Source organism: Gymnogyps californianus, chromosome 10 (genome assembly GCF_018139145.2).
Source record: "Gymnogyps californianus isolate 813 chromosome 10, ASM1813914v2, whole genome shotgun sequence".
Classification (NCBI taxonomy): Eukaryota; Metazoa; Chordata; class Aves; order Accipitriformes; family Cathartidae; genus Gymnogyps; species Gymnogyps californianus.
Genome location: NC_059480.1, coordinates 14,881,762 through 14,898,482, shown reverse-complemented (window position 1 = coordinate 14,898,482; position 16,721 = coordinate 14,881,762). Strand labels below are relative to the sequence as shown.

The window sequence follows — 16,721 nt, the reverse complement described above, 5'->3', positions numbered from 1 at the left end:
GCAGAAGCAGGGCAGATGTCCTGGTATCTGAGAATAACACCTGGCATTTTTCTTTCCCGTTCCAGGGAAATGTTGGTGCCCTGGAGGACTGCATCTTCTGACTGCTGTTTCCCCTCTTCTATAATTCTTTAGAAAAAAAAATCCAGGCATGCTAACTCCATCCCAGAGATGGAAAAAATGCACCCAAATTCCCAGCCCAGCTGATAGCCAGGTCTCCGAGGAGGCAGGACACACGATACAGCCCTTGCGCTTGGCATCTCCGGGGGATGCCCACCAGGCTGAGCTCCTGCTCCTGGAAAACACCGCTCTGACACTGCTTCCCTCCCAGCCACCCAGCTCCCAGCCAGCCGAGACAGGACTGCTGAGATCGCCGAGGTCTTTGAAATGTGCTTTTCGACAGGAGTCATCCCAGTTTGATACAGCAGAGAGAAAGGGAATCCACAAGGAATTACCCAGGGGCCTGTAGATGTCTGTTAGACCGCAGCGAGGATGAAAGCAGATGAGCTTTTTTTAGGACTCTGCTGAAACACTCTTTAAGATCCCCTCTCAGCAGTGCTTTGAGCTGAACTGGTGGCTTTGATCCTGAGTGCGGTGGGAAAGCTTGCAGGAGCTCCTGTAGCGCTGCAGCGGCGAGCAGCCAGGCAGACAGGAGATTTTGAGCTAATAACAGCGTTCCCAAAGCAATCGCAACTGTTTTGGAGGATTTCTGTAAGCAAAGGCAGAAAATGGGCAGGGCTGGTTTTAGCCCAACCAGGTGGTGGATGTGTCTTAAGCTGTAACCACACCAGTGCACATCGCACCCCCACGGCAGAATTTTTAAAACATCACATTCCTTAAAAGACCTAATTTTGGAGGTGGTATGAGTGCTGTCAGTGGCAAAACCTACTGAAGCTTCTGCAGCAGCAGCAGCAACCCCTGAGCAGCCAGGGGGAAATGCAGGCATGCTCCCTCCCAGTCTGGGGGTCTGCGCCCTTGGGGACGAGCTGTGGGTCACCTAGCTTGGGCTGTGACCTCTCTGACAGCCAGATACTTGTCACCCTCCCACCCTTTCGGGATCAGCCCTTTTCCAGCCTGATTACAGGTCTGGCTGGAAATGCAGACGACTCATGGTTTCAGTGTGAGTCACAGAAGGTTTGGTGGCTTTTCTCTGCTTGCGGCTCCAGGCTCTCAGGGCTGAAGTGGTTAGCTGGCAGCGTCAGCCTCCTCGCCCTGCGGAAGCAGATCTGCAGCCCTTGTACTCGTGGAGAGAAGTTTGGATGCGTCCTGAGCAGGCTCAGGGGGAGCAAGTAAGAGTCCCAAGTGTTATTCTGAAGACCTTTCCTCTTTTTGGGGAAGAGACCCCTGAGGTGGGTGGTGGGGAGGCTGGACTTTCTGGGGACCCCCAGCATGGGGGGATCTGCTCCCGTGGGCCCGGGCTTGGTGCCTGCCATGTTCCCTCTCCTGGCCCCAAGGCGGGCAGAGCTGCTTGCCTCTCCTGGGGAGCGCAGAGACCTGCCAAACCCACTCCCCTCCACTGGCAGGAGTTCCTGCCGTGCCGGGTTTGCAGGGAGAGGCGGGTTTTTAATTAAGCAGACTGTTGGAGCTGGGGGACACAGACAAGTGCTTGGGTAGGCAAACCCTTCCTTGTGTCTGTTAGGCCAGCACAGGACCTCAGCTCTCCCAGCAAGTGTTGTCTCACGCTTTGTCTGTTGGGGACAGAAACAGCAGTTCTGGTATGCAGAGTGTTGCCCCAGAGGTCACGTAACATCTGGGAGGTGAGGGGAAGCCTGTCTGGGCTACAGTCATAAAGCACTTCAGAGAGGAAATGTCTTATCTGTGTGATACGTGCCACTGCCTTTTATTTGATGTGCTGTGTTTGGGGAGCGTGTGGTGCTGCGCCAAGGCAGAGACCTGCAGCTCGGTCCTCTGGCACACAGGCACTGCTGTCAGACGTGTCCTCTGCTCCCCGGTCTCCTAAGCCAAGTGCCCAGCCAGCCAAGTGTTTGAGCACCGAGTGCCGGCAGGGCTGGGATGGGTCCTGGTGCTCCCGCAGACCAGCTGTGCTGGACAGGCTCTCCCACACGGTTTGCTTGGGTACCACTGTGTCTGGGCCCCACAGGGTTAGAAGCATCTTCCAGCTCTGCAGTGGACAGTGACTGTGCAGGAGTCCAGACATCCCCCCACCCTCTGCTTTGTAACCCTCCCTGTCTTTCCTCTGCCCATCACCCTGCTGCGAGCCTCCTCCCCAGGCCAGAGCCCAGCAGGGATGGGCACCTCAGGCTCAGCTGGCTCTTCTGAGCTCCCTGCTTAGACTTGTGCCACCGTCACCAAGGCTTCCGCATCCTCCAAGACTGCTCCCAGCCTTCAAAAATGCTGATAATACCCCTTAGTACTCAAAGGCTTACAGAGGCTTGCAGCAGTTGTAAACTGTGGGAGCTGTCTTTTGTGTAAAACATTATTTTATTTTGTTTGTACTAAAAATAGCTGGGAAATGCTGTTAATGAATAGCTACGGAAACACATCCCGAAGCAATATGAAATATCTCAGGGTGAACCTCCGCAATGGGCACCACCGACATCCTGCCTGGGAGCCCAAAGACCCCAGCACCACTTCTCCAGCTTCAGCATAGGTTTGTAATGTCGACATAACCCTCTGGTGTAATAGCAGCCCTGTCATTTATGCTTACTTATCAGTCTATTTATAATAGCTCTAAGCAAGCCCGTTATTTATTGGGATAAAATTGGCTATCCAGAGAGGTTGAAGTCTGCACAGGGTCAGGAGAAACACAAATACCCATTTTCTAATTCTGACACTATAAGCCTCCCAAAGGCGAAGGCTGTCAGTACTATTAGCAGAAATTACTGTGCAATGGGAAGACAATTACTGTGGGAGAACCGTTTCTCCTGGGCTTCATGATTCACCAGCATGTGTGAGCACCATTAATCCCCAAGGGAGCGGGGGCAGGTGGCCTCATGAACATGTTATTCCCCGCTCGAGCCTTGCAGCAATGCCATAGAGAGGTTCTCCCCTGCTCTGGGTGTCTCAGAAAATACTCCGAGAGGGCGCAGGGCTGCTCTGCAGCTCATTGCGGGGCTGGCACTCAAGCTGGACCATGCTTTGGGCTTTTCCAGTGATACCTGCTTCCCTTTGATGGGAATCCTTGCCTGCCTGGCAGCGTCTTTGCCATTGAGCTTTTCCCTGCAGCAACAGCTGTGCTGTGCAGAGTCAGGTGAGAAGCTCAGCATATTCACTTGCCTTTTAGGTGTTCAGGAAGCTCCTAGACCCTCTGTGGTTCCCCACAGGAGGGATCACAGCTAGCCTTCATGGACAAAGCATCTCGAGCCCTCCCCTAACGGCAGCACTGGCTGTGTTGCAGCCCCTGTGCTGGCTCTTGGGCTTTGCTGGGGGCAACGGCTGGGCCGGTTGGGGATGCTCCTCTCTGCCCTCGCGGCCATGGGGCATCCCGGCTATGGCAGCCGGGCCCTGCACCGGGCCGTTCTGCACTGGCTGGTCCAACACACACAACACAAGCTGGTGCGGGCGGTGGAGTAGTTGGTTTGTAATGGAAATGCTGCCTGCAGAGCTCCCTCTGCTCCTCGGCAGCACTGAAACTCCTGTGCCTTATATTATATGGCTTGTATGAAATCATAGGTGATTTCTGAGCATAATAGGTACAATCAAAGGTATGATAATACACAGAGGAGCTTACACCGGAGCTGCAAACTGAAGAGATTGTCCTTCCCAGCAAAGGCTTGTACATTGGATTTACTGACTGCCTTTCCAGAGGGGAGGTTTGTAAGAAAAAATAAATAAAAGACCTTCTTTTACCCCAAGCTTAAAAAGCCTGTTAAAAAATCTGTGTTCATTTGTTATTTATTGCCACAAAATATTTGTCTGGCAGTTGTAATCACTGCTAGTACCTCCAATGTGTCTTAAAGCTTAATTGCCTGAACTTTTCTGTTAGCAGTGAGATAATGCAATGACCTTCTTCTTGCCTCAACAATTAATTTATCCCATAGCAGCTTGTGTTGCCTGCTGCCTCCTCCTTCAGCTCTGTGCACTCAGGAAAGGCCATTTGCCGGCTGTGCCGCACTCCTGCGAGCCTCCACGAGGCACAGCACGTACAGCGGAGCTGCAGCGTGGGTGGTGATGGAGGTGAGGAAACCCGGGGGAGGAGTGGCTGTGGGGACCAGGAAGACAAGCAGCAACACAGGAGAGACATAAATATGAACAGTTAAGCCAGCAAGAATCCTTCTGCCAGAGCAATCCACCCAGCGAGCAGAAAAGTGCCCATGGGCTGGTTTTTAGGGTTTCCCTGGCAGAGGGCTATTGGGTCAGGTAGGGAGCGGAGGTGCTGCTGCCCCTCAACATGGGTCAGCTGAGGGCTGTGCGTGCACTCTCCTCACCCTGTTGCAAGAGATGCTCTTGCTCACCTAAACCCCCAGGGTGACCGGGTGCTCACGCAGCCCCTGCAGCAACTCGATCTCAGGGTTCCCTTGGTAACAGCAAAGCCACAGGAAGGAGGAATTGCCCGCTAGCATGCTCCAAAAGGCAGCGTGCTGTAAAATTCATTACCCTCAGACTAGTTTTAGCCCTCCTGTAAAATACATTTTGTGTCTAATCTTGGTAATGCAGTGCCTCTTCGCCACCAGCCTGGCAGTGTGTTTCACTGCCGATGAGTAACGAGAGAAGCCTCGCTGCGGTGGCAAGAGCAGCCCTGCTTGGCAGGCCCATATGGTACCCTTTTTCTGGAGACATATTTTCCCCTGTCAGGCTGTTTTGAGCTTCCTTAACCTGAAATCACCAGCACTTGTTTTACAACACATCACATGCCAGGTGAGATGCTGTCTCTCTGGCTCTGTAGCCGGGTGGATGTGCCCCGGGGATGACATGCGAGGCTGAGCTCAGGGTCCAGCCCAGCTGCCCACAGCCCGGGGGTGCGCATGGGGCTTGCACTCCTTCAGGGAAGCCTTCAGCCAGTGATCAGAGATTCACTGGCATGTCTGCCCTCCAGAATGAGCTATGAGAGCTGTGTTAGACCAGGACAAGGTTCATTTCTCCTTGTGGGCACATACAGCCCATTTAAATCTGTTTAAAACAGTCTGCAGAGAGGAGCATCTCTCCATGCTACCTGCAAAGCAGCCAGTGCTCTGCTGGCCCCATGTACAGAAAACCAAACAATCTTTGTTTTGTCACCAGAGGAAGGCAGAAAAAATATTATTGCTTATGGGGAGCCTTTGCTGAGCAAGGAAAGACAAGCTTTTATGCATTGTATCAGGCTGGTTGAGTTAGCTAATGAGAAAGCCAACCCCGAGAGAGGCTGCAGAACCAGCAATACTGCTGCATGCCCGGAGCTGCCGGGCAGAGGCTGCCTGTGCTCCCCATGCCCTGTGCCAGCTCTGCCTCCAGCCGTGCACCGTCCCCAGCCTCTGAGCCCCACCACTGCCTCCCAAGCTCTCCTCACCAGCTCTGCTTACCGTCCCCTGCCCTGAGATGATCCCAACCACAGATTACCATTTGGTTCACGTTTTGGTGTAGGGGGAGGAGATTGTAGCATCCGCCTTTCACTCCTGTCCTTGTTCCAGAATGAGTCACCGGGAAGAAGGAGCTGAGCAACAGGCAAGAGGATAATGCGCCTTGTGACAGTGATTCAGGCTCTGCGGGGTGGTGACAGAGTGAGCAGAGCTATTGTTTCTCCCCGTCAGCTGATGACAGAAGTGTTCTTGCCCCTCTTATGACATTTCATTGTAGAAGAAGAAGTACGAACAAAAAGTGATGTGCAAAATAGTGATGAGTGAAGTCCCTGCTTCAGGGAACACCCTCTGGCTCTCTCAGTCTACCCTGAATGTGGGGCAGCTTGCTGTGCCAACAGCTAGCCCCTCTCTTGCCCAGGGATGCTGTTGCTGCACTGCCAGTCCCAGGAGCAGCTCAGTGCCCACGAGGGATGGGAGCCAGCTCAGCGCACAAGGGACGGAGCTAGTTCAGCACACAGAAGGGATGGGAGCTAGCTCAGTGCATGCAGACGGAGGAGTGCTCTGCTGTGGCAGCCTAGGAGTGCCACACCAGCTGCTGCTGCAGACTGCATCAGCAGATTCCCGCATCTGTATGTCACCCACCATCACCTCAACGAAGTGGTTTATTAGGGACATGGCACAGTCATGCACTGTGAAGATGATCTGGGGTTTGAACGGCTTCCCCGTGAGGGATGGTTCAGTAGGTTAGGACAGTTGTACAGACTGCAAAAATAAATGACCCAGGGAGAATATCATAGAAGTCCACTAAATACTGAGTGCTGTGACAAATAGGGAATGGTTATCCTCTGCCTCTTCTCATATGAGGTTTGGAGGCATCAGGTGAAACTAGCAGAAGCCTGTTCACAACAACAAATGAGGACATACTCGTCTACAAAGTTTGTAGCTAAGCTGTGAAACTCTTTGCTGTGCGGCATGGAGGCTACTAAAATTTTACAAGGATTCAAAAAATAATTCATTGGCTTCATGGAAGAAAATACCTGGTGGTCACTAATTCAAATACAATCCCACTATGAAGTGCCTGAACCAAGTGCCAGCAGACATGGGGAGGACATTCAGGAGTCATTTTTGCAAGCTCCCCTGGACACTTACAAGGCTCTTCCCTTGACACACACTGGGGTGATGCACCACTGGTCTGACTCACTGTGACTGCTTCCACGTCCCTTCACATACGTGTGAAGTTTATAGGTTTCTGCATAAATAATATGTGAACAAATGCTGCCTGATCAGTTACTACTCCAAAATCCAGAATCGCAACATGAATATGAAGCTGAACTGGGAAAGCTTAAATCAGCATTTACTGACTTGAGTGTTTTCTTCTCCTGGTTCTTTACATTTTACATATTTTGCATTTGCATTTTAGATTAAGTCCTAGGAGCTGCGTGTAAGATTAATGCAAAATTGATAGCAGCTTCAGGATATTCAGGCAGCAGTAATAAGTGTATTATTGACAGTGAATATTCAGAGGGATACATCAGCCTGGAGGATTAAAAGACACATCCTAGAGGGGTGGATATAATGAAAAAGGGGGCAATCAAGTAAGTGAAGCAGAAAAGGTGTAGCTTTACTGGCCCTTTACAGTCCCTGTCTCCGAGTCTCCTTCAGTTCATAATTACTGTTGCCAGAAGATAACAGCTATTAGCAGTGGCTACAGATCCCTGGGCTCTTTGAAGTCCTGAACAATAGACCACAGGAGGTGCTATGGGACCTTCTTCATCTTCTCCCTAGTCTACACCATCCCTGGGTCATGCAAACCGCTGACGGCTGTTTCCACCAGCAGCTTTCCCAGTTGCCTTTGATCGCAGCCGCCCTTGTAATAGCTTCGAGGAATAGGTTTCATTTTGGTAGAATAAAAATAATTTGTTGCCTGATCGTATCAAAACAACCGTGAGGAAGGCAGTCCCTGTGTCTGCCTGGGCAGAGAGGGGAGGTGAGCTCGTTTGGGCAGTGCCGAGATCCCGTGAGGGAACTTGCTCCCCTCCCGACCATCTGGTTCAGCTCAGCGACAACAGCACCCCGAAGTCCAAGCTGGGTTCGCCTTGGCCACGGCTTTGTGTAAGTGTGAAATAAAGCATCGGGCTCATCCTCAGATCCAACAGGCACAGTGAGATGTGGAGGGCACAGAACGCCAGCACTTATCTCTCGATTAAACCTGCAATCTAATAATAAAATCTCAAAATTAAAACCAACATGGCTCTTCAATTCCAGTGTGTTTTCCTTAATTGATAGTGACTTACAAAGAGATTCCTCCTGTACACAACAAGAGCCATAGATACATTTTAATTTCTCTATAAGATAAAAACACCATTTAACTGTTTGCCATGTGGTTCTGCTCTAATTTCATACCATTAAGATGTTAGAACACGGCAGCCCTGTTTTTGCACACCACATGGGTACAAGCAGATGTTTTGTCAGCTTGCCCACTGCCAGCTGATTTAATCTGTTTTGTCTAGGGCTTTGCAGCACCAGTAATAAATGACTCACGCTGAGCATGGGGTTTTTATGCTTTCCACGTGCAGAAACCATAGGAAGGACGGAGCTCTCCCTTCCTCCGTACCTGACACCTGCCAGGTGCTGCTCAGGACTTTCTGCACCATTTTTGCACAACACCCTTGTTATGGTCTAGGAGCCTGCACGAGTGCCTTTGCAGATCGGGAGATTGCTTTGGTCTCTTTGCAGGTCTCCTCCGAATTAGCCAGCTCTGAACATGAAGGCAAAAACACCCTCTCCTTGGATCACAGAAAATAGGTCAGGACGAAATTCATGGATCCTCAAATCTGATTGCTTATTATCTCAAGCAACCAGATGATGTAATCCCTCTCATAAACAGCAGGGCTTGGCCTCTGCTATTCCTATATGGAAGCTGCTGCAGACACCCACAGTTCTGATGGATAGAAACTTTGTTTTAGAAAAAAAAGTATCACAGCCTGAGTTTTAATTGTGGCCAGATGATACCAATTTGTTCCTGTGGCAACACCAGCCTAGAAAGCTCCTCTCACTCCCAGCTGCTCAGGTACCTGTTAGTATATAATCACTTCTGCTCTCAGTTTCATTTCCATAAGTGAAGGTGTGAGACTGGTGGGGGCTCATCTGGATCACCAGTTTGCTGTCTGGGTGAGTATGTGATGGGGTGACAGCAGCATCATGCAGTGCTGTAAGTACTGTGGGAGAGAGGGCTCTGCAATAGCCGGAGGTGGAACTGCCCCATCTTTGTGTAAAAGGGAGACGTGGCAAAAGGTTTCTGACCCCTAAACCAGTGCTTTGCTGTAACCAAAGCAAGGTTGCCCTTTGAACAGTGTAAATACAGATCTCCTGCATGAATGAATTGGTTTTAGACCTTGTTTTTTATCTCTTCTTGCTGTGTCCTGGGGGGTGATAGAAGGCACTTAACTCCAGTCTTGCTTTCTACTTCAGCAGACTTCAGTATGACCTGAGATACTATAAGAAACTCTGAAACAAGCCCTCTGGGTCTTTTGGAATTCTCTCCCTTGCTCTATCTCTGGGGCTGGGTTTGGCTCTGTTTCATGCTGTGAGTGTTATCTGCTTCCTCAGGGTCTCCCAAACCATGCTATGAGCCTGGAGATGTTCAGTGCATCTCTGACTCTCTGTCTGCCCCATGTTGCATCCCAAAAACTCTGAGCCTGATGGGTTCAGCTCTTCGCCAGGAAAGGGCTGCCTCTCTCCAGGGAGCTACAGCACAGCAGTGTTGGTGAAGCCCCTCTGTCTCCCAGCGAGCGAAGCACAGGGTATACAGCTCCTTCACAGCCAGCGCGCAGCACCCGCATTATGTACGTGTCTTTGCAATATGCAAAGCTGGAGTTTGTGGGCAGAAATGTATTGTAGTGCCAGGGCTATCCCCCTTGCCTGAGCCTCTTCTGCACCTCCCTGGACCGGCTGGGTCCCATCCTACCCTGCTCACCCCTGCAGTGCCCCTGTGCCTCCCCTGGTCCTCCTCCAGTCCCTGCACTGGGGGCTGCCTATGTGCCAGCTCTGCTCCATTCCTGCTGGGGAGCAGAGGAGTTAAGGAGGTAGAAAACAAGACCCTCATCCCCAGCCATATCGCCCCGAATCTTGAAAACTTCAGGATAACACAAACCTTTTGCTGGAAGCCACTCATCCACCATAGCCTTGACTTTCAAGCTGAATCTACTTGTGTTTAGCCTGGAAAACCGTTCTCCTAGCTATCTGACATGACGTGAGTTCATGGCTCTCCTGGAAATCCTTGCTGTCAGACTTGTGATTTAATACGCTGGCTTCTAGCTCTCCAGGATGGTTGTTGCCTGGCCTCCCTTGGTCTAGCATGCTGAACTTCAGAATTTTCCTTTTGCCTCTGATGTGGTTATTTCCTTGCTTAACTGTTCATTCCCAGCAGCCTGTGCCTTTTCCTACACCCACCATTGTTGTCCTAAAGAAAAGTAATTAAAACTGCTTCCTTCTTGTGGACCTGGAAGACCTCTACTTCTGCTCCAGTGTCAGTGTGGCACAGCCTCACTTCTCTCCTTGTTCTCGTTTGTTTGCACGGCCAAAAATCCTGGTGTTATTTACTGATTAACTGTCGCTGCAAGCCCAGTGCTGCGCACTGCTCCACCTCTCCATCTGGCCCTGGACTGTGCAACTTTGCAGGGCTCCCTCCCCCACTAGCTGGAAGTGGCTGTGCAGATTTTTCTTGTGCTACCACCAAGTCTGTTTTCCTCTTTATTTTGAGTTCAGTTTTCCCTGGGCTGTGCAGCACAGAGCTGCTTGGCTGCTCTTGGTGCTGCAAACTGCCCCTGTGGTCTGGAGCCGCCTGCAATTCTGCTGTGTAAGAGGTTTCCTTGCATCCACGTTACTCTGACTTTTCCCTGTTCCTGTTGCTTTGCCAAGAGCCTGCCTTGCCTGAGAAAGCACGAGGTTTCCCTCTTGTCCCAGGGAGTAGGGCATGGCAGGACATCAGTGACCCTGCTCTGTGCTGGAGCCGGCTTGGGGCATGGGTTGCCCGTGACCTGTGAATTAGCTGAATATGGGCAGGTCTGTGGGTGGATGTTTGCTAGAAAGGGATAGGTGAGGAGCTGTTGGAAGGGGTCTGGGCTGTGATGCGGTTTATTGCTGCATAGCAGCCAGGCTGGTCCTGGCAGCTCCCAAACTGGGGCAGGAGCTTGCCACTTTGGCAGCCCACACTAGTTAGCGTTCCCTTTTTTAACCCTCTCCATCAAGATCTCAAGGTCTTCTCTTTGATTTCTCCGCACTATGCAGACTTGTGCTTCAGTTTCTGATGAGTGATATAAAGCTGTTTTTTGCTGAAGTGTTTGAAAGCTTTGAGATGTTGCCAATGCTCCTGCTGCCCAGGTGTGAAGCACCGCTCTGTACCAGCAAGCGGGGAGGACTGCCCCAGGTCTGGTTCTCCACTGTGACTCCATCAGAAGTCTGGCTCACAGGAGATGGTGTGGAGTATATTAGGCTGACAGCAAGCATGCTGGAGAACAGAACTGGGGTTCAAAATAATGACAAATTGAAGAAATCTGCAAATCTGCACTATATTTCTGCAATGGACATGTGAAAACAGAAAATTTACTCAGATTTTGCTGACATCCATTGCTGTTAAATGGCTTTTTGTCTTTGCCTCAGCACTCCTGTGTTGCTGTAGATGCTGTCATGCAGGCAGGAGAACTTGTCCCTGATGGCACCATGAGAGCTGTCTGGGGGGTACATTGTAGTGGGTGGCTTGTTGTGCAACCACCATGAGATGGCACGGGTGTCGCCTTCTGCACAATTTTTTGGTTTTGCTCTTTTTGCTGCCCTGGTGAAGACCCCTGTGTTTCCTGATGCTGTTTTGGCTTTGCTACAGCTCTCACCCTTCAAAATGCCCCGTTATTTCCAGGTTGCCCATCACCTCCCAGCTCAGCAAATCAGACCCTCCTTAGCTTCTGTCCCCTGCTGCTTTCTCCTACTCTGCTGCTTTAATCCTGCTCTGAGCTGACAAGCAAAGCACATTGAAACAGTGGCCAGGATATGCTCTGGAAATAATGCTTCTCTTTTAAACCTTTGGTAATGCTCTTCTCTGGCCATACCCCAAAACTTCTGCTTATCTTAGTCCAGTTGTGAGACCACAGTATTCCCCATGTTGACTACTATAATCTGCTGCCAGAAACCTTCTTGTTAAAACCATTGGTGCTTATATCCTCCATGCTGTATACCTGAAGAACACAATGGGAAAACTACACCTATTTTCACTGCAGTCAAGATGCAGGGGAATTACGTACCATAAGGCAATTGTGTACCATGTATGTCCATGAGCTCCTCAGCACATTTGCTGGCACATGTGCAACCAGAAAACAGGATGGTGGTTGTCCTGTGGATGTGGGGTGCCAAAGGACTGCAAGTGGCTTTACCAGTTGTATACATTGAGTTGTCTTTACTTGCTTCCATTTGAGGGCTCACAGTCTGGGATTGAGTTTTTTGTGACCCTTCTGGCTTATACCCCTTTGAGTGAGTGTCACTCCTTCTGATGGCCCCCAGCACCAGGACTGCTGGCAAACTTGTTTTTGGCAGGAGAAGTTAACAATATAATTTTGGCTCAGCAAAGAATTTCCTGGCGGGGTCTGTGGGTGTCTGAACCTAGAGAAGGTATTAACTCTCCAGTGAGTGGAAAAGTGAGGACTATTTGACAAGGCTGACGTTGGTATGATAGGCGAGCTGAGCTTGTGTTCTCCCAGATGCTATGGAGGGGCCCAAACAAGCATCCTTAAACTTTAGAAGAACCTTTGTCCATATGAAGTCTTTAACTGGCCCCCTTTTCAGCTTTGAGTTTACCCTGAACCTCAGATTTAATTGCTTCCACACTTTTGCAGATCTGTTAGCTTGCAGTTGTACATCGCTCAAAAATTCATTGCAAAAATCAGCATGTGAATTATTCAGCTCAGAGGCCTTGGCTCATTCTCATTCAAAAGCAATGTGTGCTGACGAACATCAGCGCACAAACAGAGCAGAGCCCTGGGGAGTGACAATTCATTACAGATGGGGCCGTGAGGCAGGAGAGGGGCAGTTTTCACTGCAGGGGATGCTGAGTTAAAGCCCTGAAGGGAGCAGCCTGGGGGAGGGAGGGGGGTAGAGCACTGCATGTAGACTTGAACTTTGCAGGGTTTCGTAGAATTTTGCAGCTCTGATTCAGACAGTCATAGACTTCTGCTCATTCACTTGATGTCTTAGAAGGTATTGCAAAAAAAAACCCACCTGATTATGTGGAGTGATGCTTTGCTTAAAGAATAATACTAAGTATTGATGTAATAGTGGCAAAATTGTTTTAAAGCATTCCTCTAGCATCTTCTTACACATGCTAGTTCAGAAATGTCCCTTATTACATGGAGAATCCAGTGATGGTGCCTCTGCCATGTGGCATCCTGTTCCTATGCATTCATCATTTCCATGCTTTTGAGTTCTCATTCTCTTCAATGTCTGATGCGTGAGGTAGGAGAGAAGGGGGAGAAATGAATAAATCAGAATAATGAGGAAGAAAACTTGCTTTATTTGCATTCAGAGTTTTGAACAGCCTATACCTAAGCCTTTTTGAAGAAACCCAGAATATATGAGTGCTAGTTGTCAGCAAAGAACAGTATTAATAGACAATTGCAAAATACTCTTTCCACAGGAAAGAGCCTTGCAGCCTGAGGCAGTATTTCCACAGTTTTCCAATGGCTCTGGTCACTTATAACGGGTTTTCTCTATTTTATGCAGCTGTGGTCTGGCACGTTGTATGATGGGGAAAATTTTCAAGTTATGGTTTGCAGACACTGGGTTATTAAGTCCAGTACAGACAGAATAATAGCTGCCTGTGTCTTTTTTTCCTGAGTTGGAACAATTTCTTTCTCAAAACAGCAGGCTTTGAATGTCTTGGTTTTTCTAAATGCAGGATGATTCTGTCCTCTCTGTGTGAAAACATGCAATGAGTCTTTCCACCTCTGCTTTCAGCACACAGGACAAAGTGTAAAGGCTCCTGGATTTTGTTCTCAGTTGACTTCTGCGGAGGTCAGGTAGTAAAGTCCTCTAATCCTTTTTGTGCCTCTATTTATGCCTGGGACACTTACCTACTTCCCACTTGTGTCCTGAAAAGAAGCACTGCAGAAACTGAGATTCTTGTGTCAAAGGTATAAAGAGCAAACAGCTGCTGCTTTCGTGTTGTGCTGGTCTGGGAACAGGCGCAGTGCCTGGGAAGGATGGGTTTGCACACCACAGTGAAGCGGTGTGTGTTCAGATCTGATCCTGGTGATGTGTATCATGCTTGTAAAGTGTAGGTCAGGGACTTCTGGTTCTTAATACTGAGCTTTTATTTTACAACTTGATGAACAGAACTAACTATACTCAGTGCTGTAGCCAGCAGAAAACATGAATGCAGCCTGATCATGGCCAGGCGATGGCCAAGCCCATGAAGAGCAGGTATGGTTTGCATAACACTACAGCCTGCACTGGCAGTTTTCTTATGTAGGACATAACTACAGCTTCAGAAAATGTCTCATTCCAACAAGAAAAAACCCCTAGGCAGTCATGCAGAAATAACAGGCCTGTATTGATCCATGAAAGGGAAGCTTACCTGCCAGCAGGCCGGTTTTGTTTGTGTTTTGCTATGGCAGATATTTGCTCCTGATCCTCCCTCCCTCGTGTCTGGTTTCTGGATCCCATCCTCAAAGTTGCACAGATGTAACAGTGCAAAAGCCTTGTGTGGAAGAAAAATCCAAGGAATGAATAAGGTAACAGGAATACCGCTAAATCTTTGTCCTAAAAATTTTCTTGGGAATAACTCCATCTTTTCTTAAACTCACAGGAGAGCTCCCCTGGCTGTCATTGGGGCTGATGTCTGTCACTAAAACTGTCTTGAACCATTTCGCCAGGCACTGACCCTCACCAAGGCCCTGTGTCTTTGCCAGCAGGTTTGGATATGCAATGGAGGTAGCATCTACCATCCATCTATAGTGCCATATGGATATATAGTGAATGGCAGAACTATGCACGAAAACCACTGAAAATCCAAAGCAAAACATCCTCAAGGGTGTCCAGTTTCACCTGGTGTCAGAAAGGGAGTTTCTAAATCAACACCAGTGCTGCTTGTCTAGGAAAAAAGAGCAAGTTAATTATTCTCTGCCTGACACAGAACTGGTTTTGCGTGATTTGCAGATTCTGATCCTTGTCTCCCTAATCTGCCTTTTTTCTCTCTCACCACCCACACAAAGCTTCTCTTTCTACCTACTTCTAGCTCCTGTGTGATGATACCAGTTATTACCTCCATTCATGGTGCCATGCTCAAAATGTTCTCTGACATCAGTCTCCTGCCACAGCCGATGGAAGCAGCCCTGTTGTGCTGGGCACCTGGGGAGAGCAGCCCATAACCCAGTGGCTGTCCTGACCTGCTGCATGACCACAGGCATTGACAACCAGCAAGATCTGTCTGTCTGTCAGCACAGCAATTGCTGCTGTGCCCAGGGCATTGCTGAGTGTTCTGCAGGCAGCACAGCTGTATTGCTGTAGACAGGCAAAGCTTGCAACAAATAAAGTTAATTGACTAGCAGCCCAGGAGACAGCCTTATTTTGTGGATTCTGTTCAAACCTAATCCTGGGCAACCCTCCTGACTTCCAGTAAAGACTTATTTTTGTGATACTTCTTTAAAATATCCCAGTGCATTGCTCCTCTGTGTATCGTTACCTGGAGGAGTATGTTGGTATCTGCACAAATATGCACAGGTACAGCAGCAAACAAATTTCAATATGAATGAAATTCATATACTTTTTGGATATGTGAATTTTTGCTGACATTATTTTTCAACCAGAGGGCTATACTATAGGTCATGGCTTGGACAAACCAGATAAATCAGAAAAAGCCCTTACTGTGGATTACATAAAGGCATTTTCCATGAAAAAGCCATGTCAGAGAAGAACATTTCTAACAAACACATCATTCTGCAGCTACTTTCTGTGCTCGGAACAGCTGAGTACGCATGCTTTATCTACTACCTACAGCAATTCAGAAAATGCATGTCACCTGGAAAACAATCTTAAGATACATGATGATCAGACCCAATTCCAAGAGCAAGATGCTGATGGTCCTGTACCAGGGCATTTTGTTGGAACAGCTGTGTCTACCTCTTTGCTACCAGAGAAGAGGTCTGATGTTTCTGGGCTTACACTAAAGGACACCCTTATTCACAGCTACTCTTACTTCAGAAGAAACTCCTCTAACCTGAAAGTGTCAGATGGAAAGGGGACTGGGGTGGGAAGCAGGCAGGCAACAAATGATATTGCTATAGGAATCCAGATATACAGTCTGTACTGCTGCTGTTGGCCCCAAGGAGCCATGTTTGGATGTGGGGATGATCTTTTGGTGTGAAAAAAGACTAGGTTAGACTGGACTATGGAGTGAAGCCAGGTCTTGAAGGGCCGACTCAAATTTGTCTGTTGGGAGATTGTGCCTATTGCAGAGTTTCCTGATCCGGCTTTGTGCGCCCACTTGATGGTCTTTAAAAGCTTCCCCCTTCAGAGGTGATGAACTCCTCAGCTCATGTTAGCTTTAATAGCTGTGTGGGGTTTTGGGGTTTGGATTTTTTTATGCCTGAAACGTTGGGCCTCATGTTTCAAATATTATTACCATGTACTTAAGGACTTCAAGGTGCTACATTTAACATTTATTCCACTGTGAACCAGTAGGATTCTGTTCTGTTTTTTAAAGTCAACTGACAGAAAAGCTGTTGCATGCATTCATGAGGTCCTCATTCTTGGTTTGTGTTTCTAGCAGGAAATACATCAGGGTGCTTTTGGTGATTCAAATCAAAGCTGTTTCTCTGTTACTTTCTCACGTGTACTACAGACCAGAGTCGAGTCACACTTTTGTCAAGGAATTGTTTCTTCAGACTAAAAATGAGAATTGGGGCTAGGACTTGAAGTTATTAATGTGAATTTACATATAACAATTTGTTTTTAATAACTTTCCACATCACAAAAAATTCTCACTAGAGAAATAGGTCACTTGATGAAATCACCTATTTGAATATTTTTCTGGTTCTCCAGGAGGGTTAGTAGTTTGACACTGTACAAATATTTTTATATTAATTCAGCTGGCACTGCAGCGAGTTATAACCATTGTTGGAGTAAGCGCACAAGAAAGGAATTAAAAGAACAAAGATACCTTGATGAAACATGCAATTCTGTGAATACAAGTACTAGTGGATAGACATAAATATGAAACTAAAC

At 48.5% G+C, this 16,721-nt stretch overlaps 1 long non-coding RNA gene across 1 annotated transcript; it reads left to right on the top strand.

Moving 5' to 3' along the window:
• Positions 1-8,578: 8,578 nt before the first annotated feature.
• LOC127020139 (uncharacterized) lies at positions 8,579-15,147 on the top strand. Its single transcript, XR_007767020.1, has 3 exons — positions 8,579-8,624; positions 14,114-14,230; positions 14,734-15,147. It is a non-coding gene; the product is annotated as an uncharacterized LOC127020139 (long non-coding RNA).
• Positions 15,148-16,721: the final 1,574 nt, after the last annotated feature.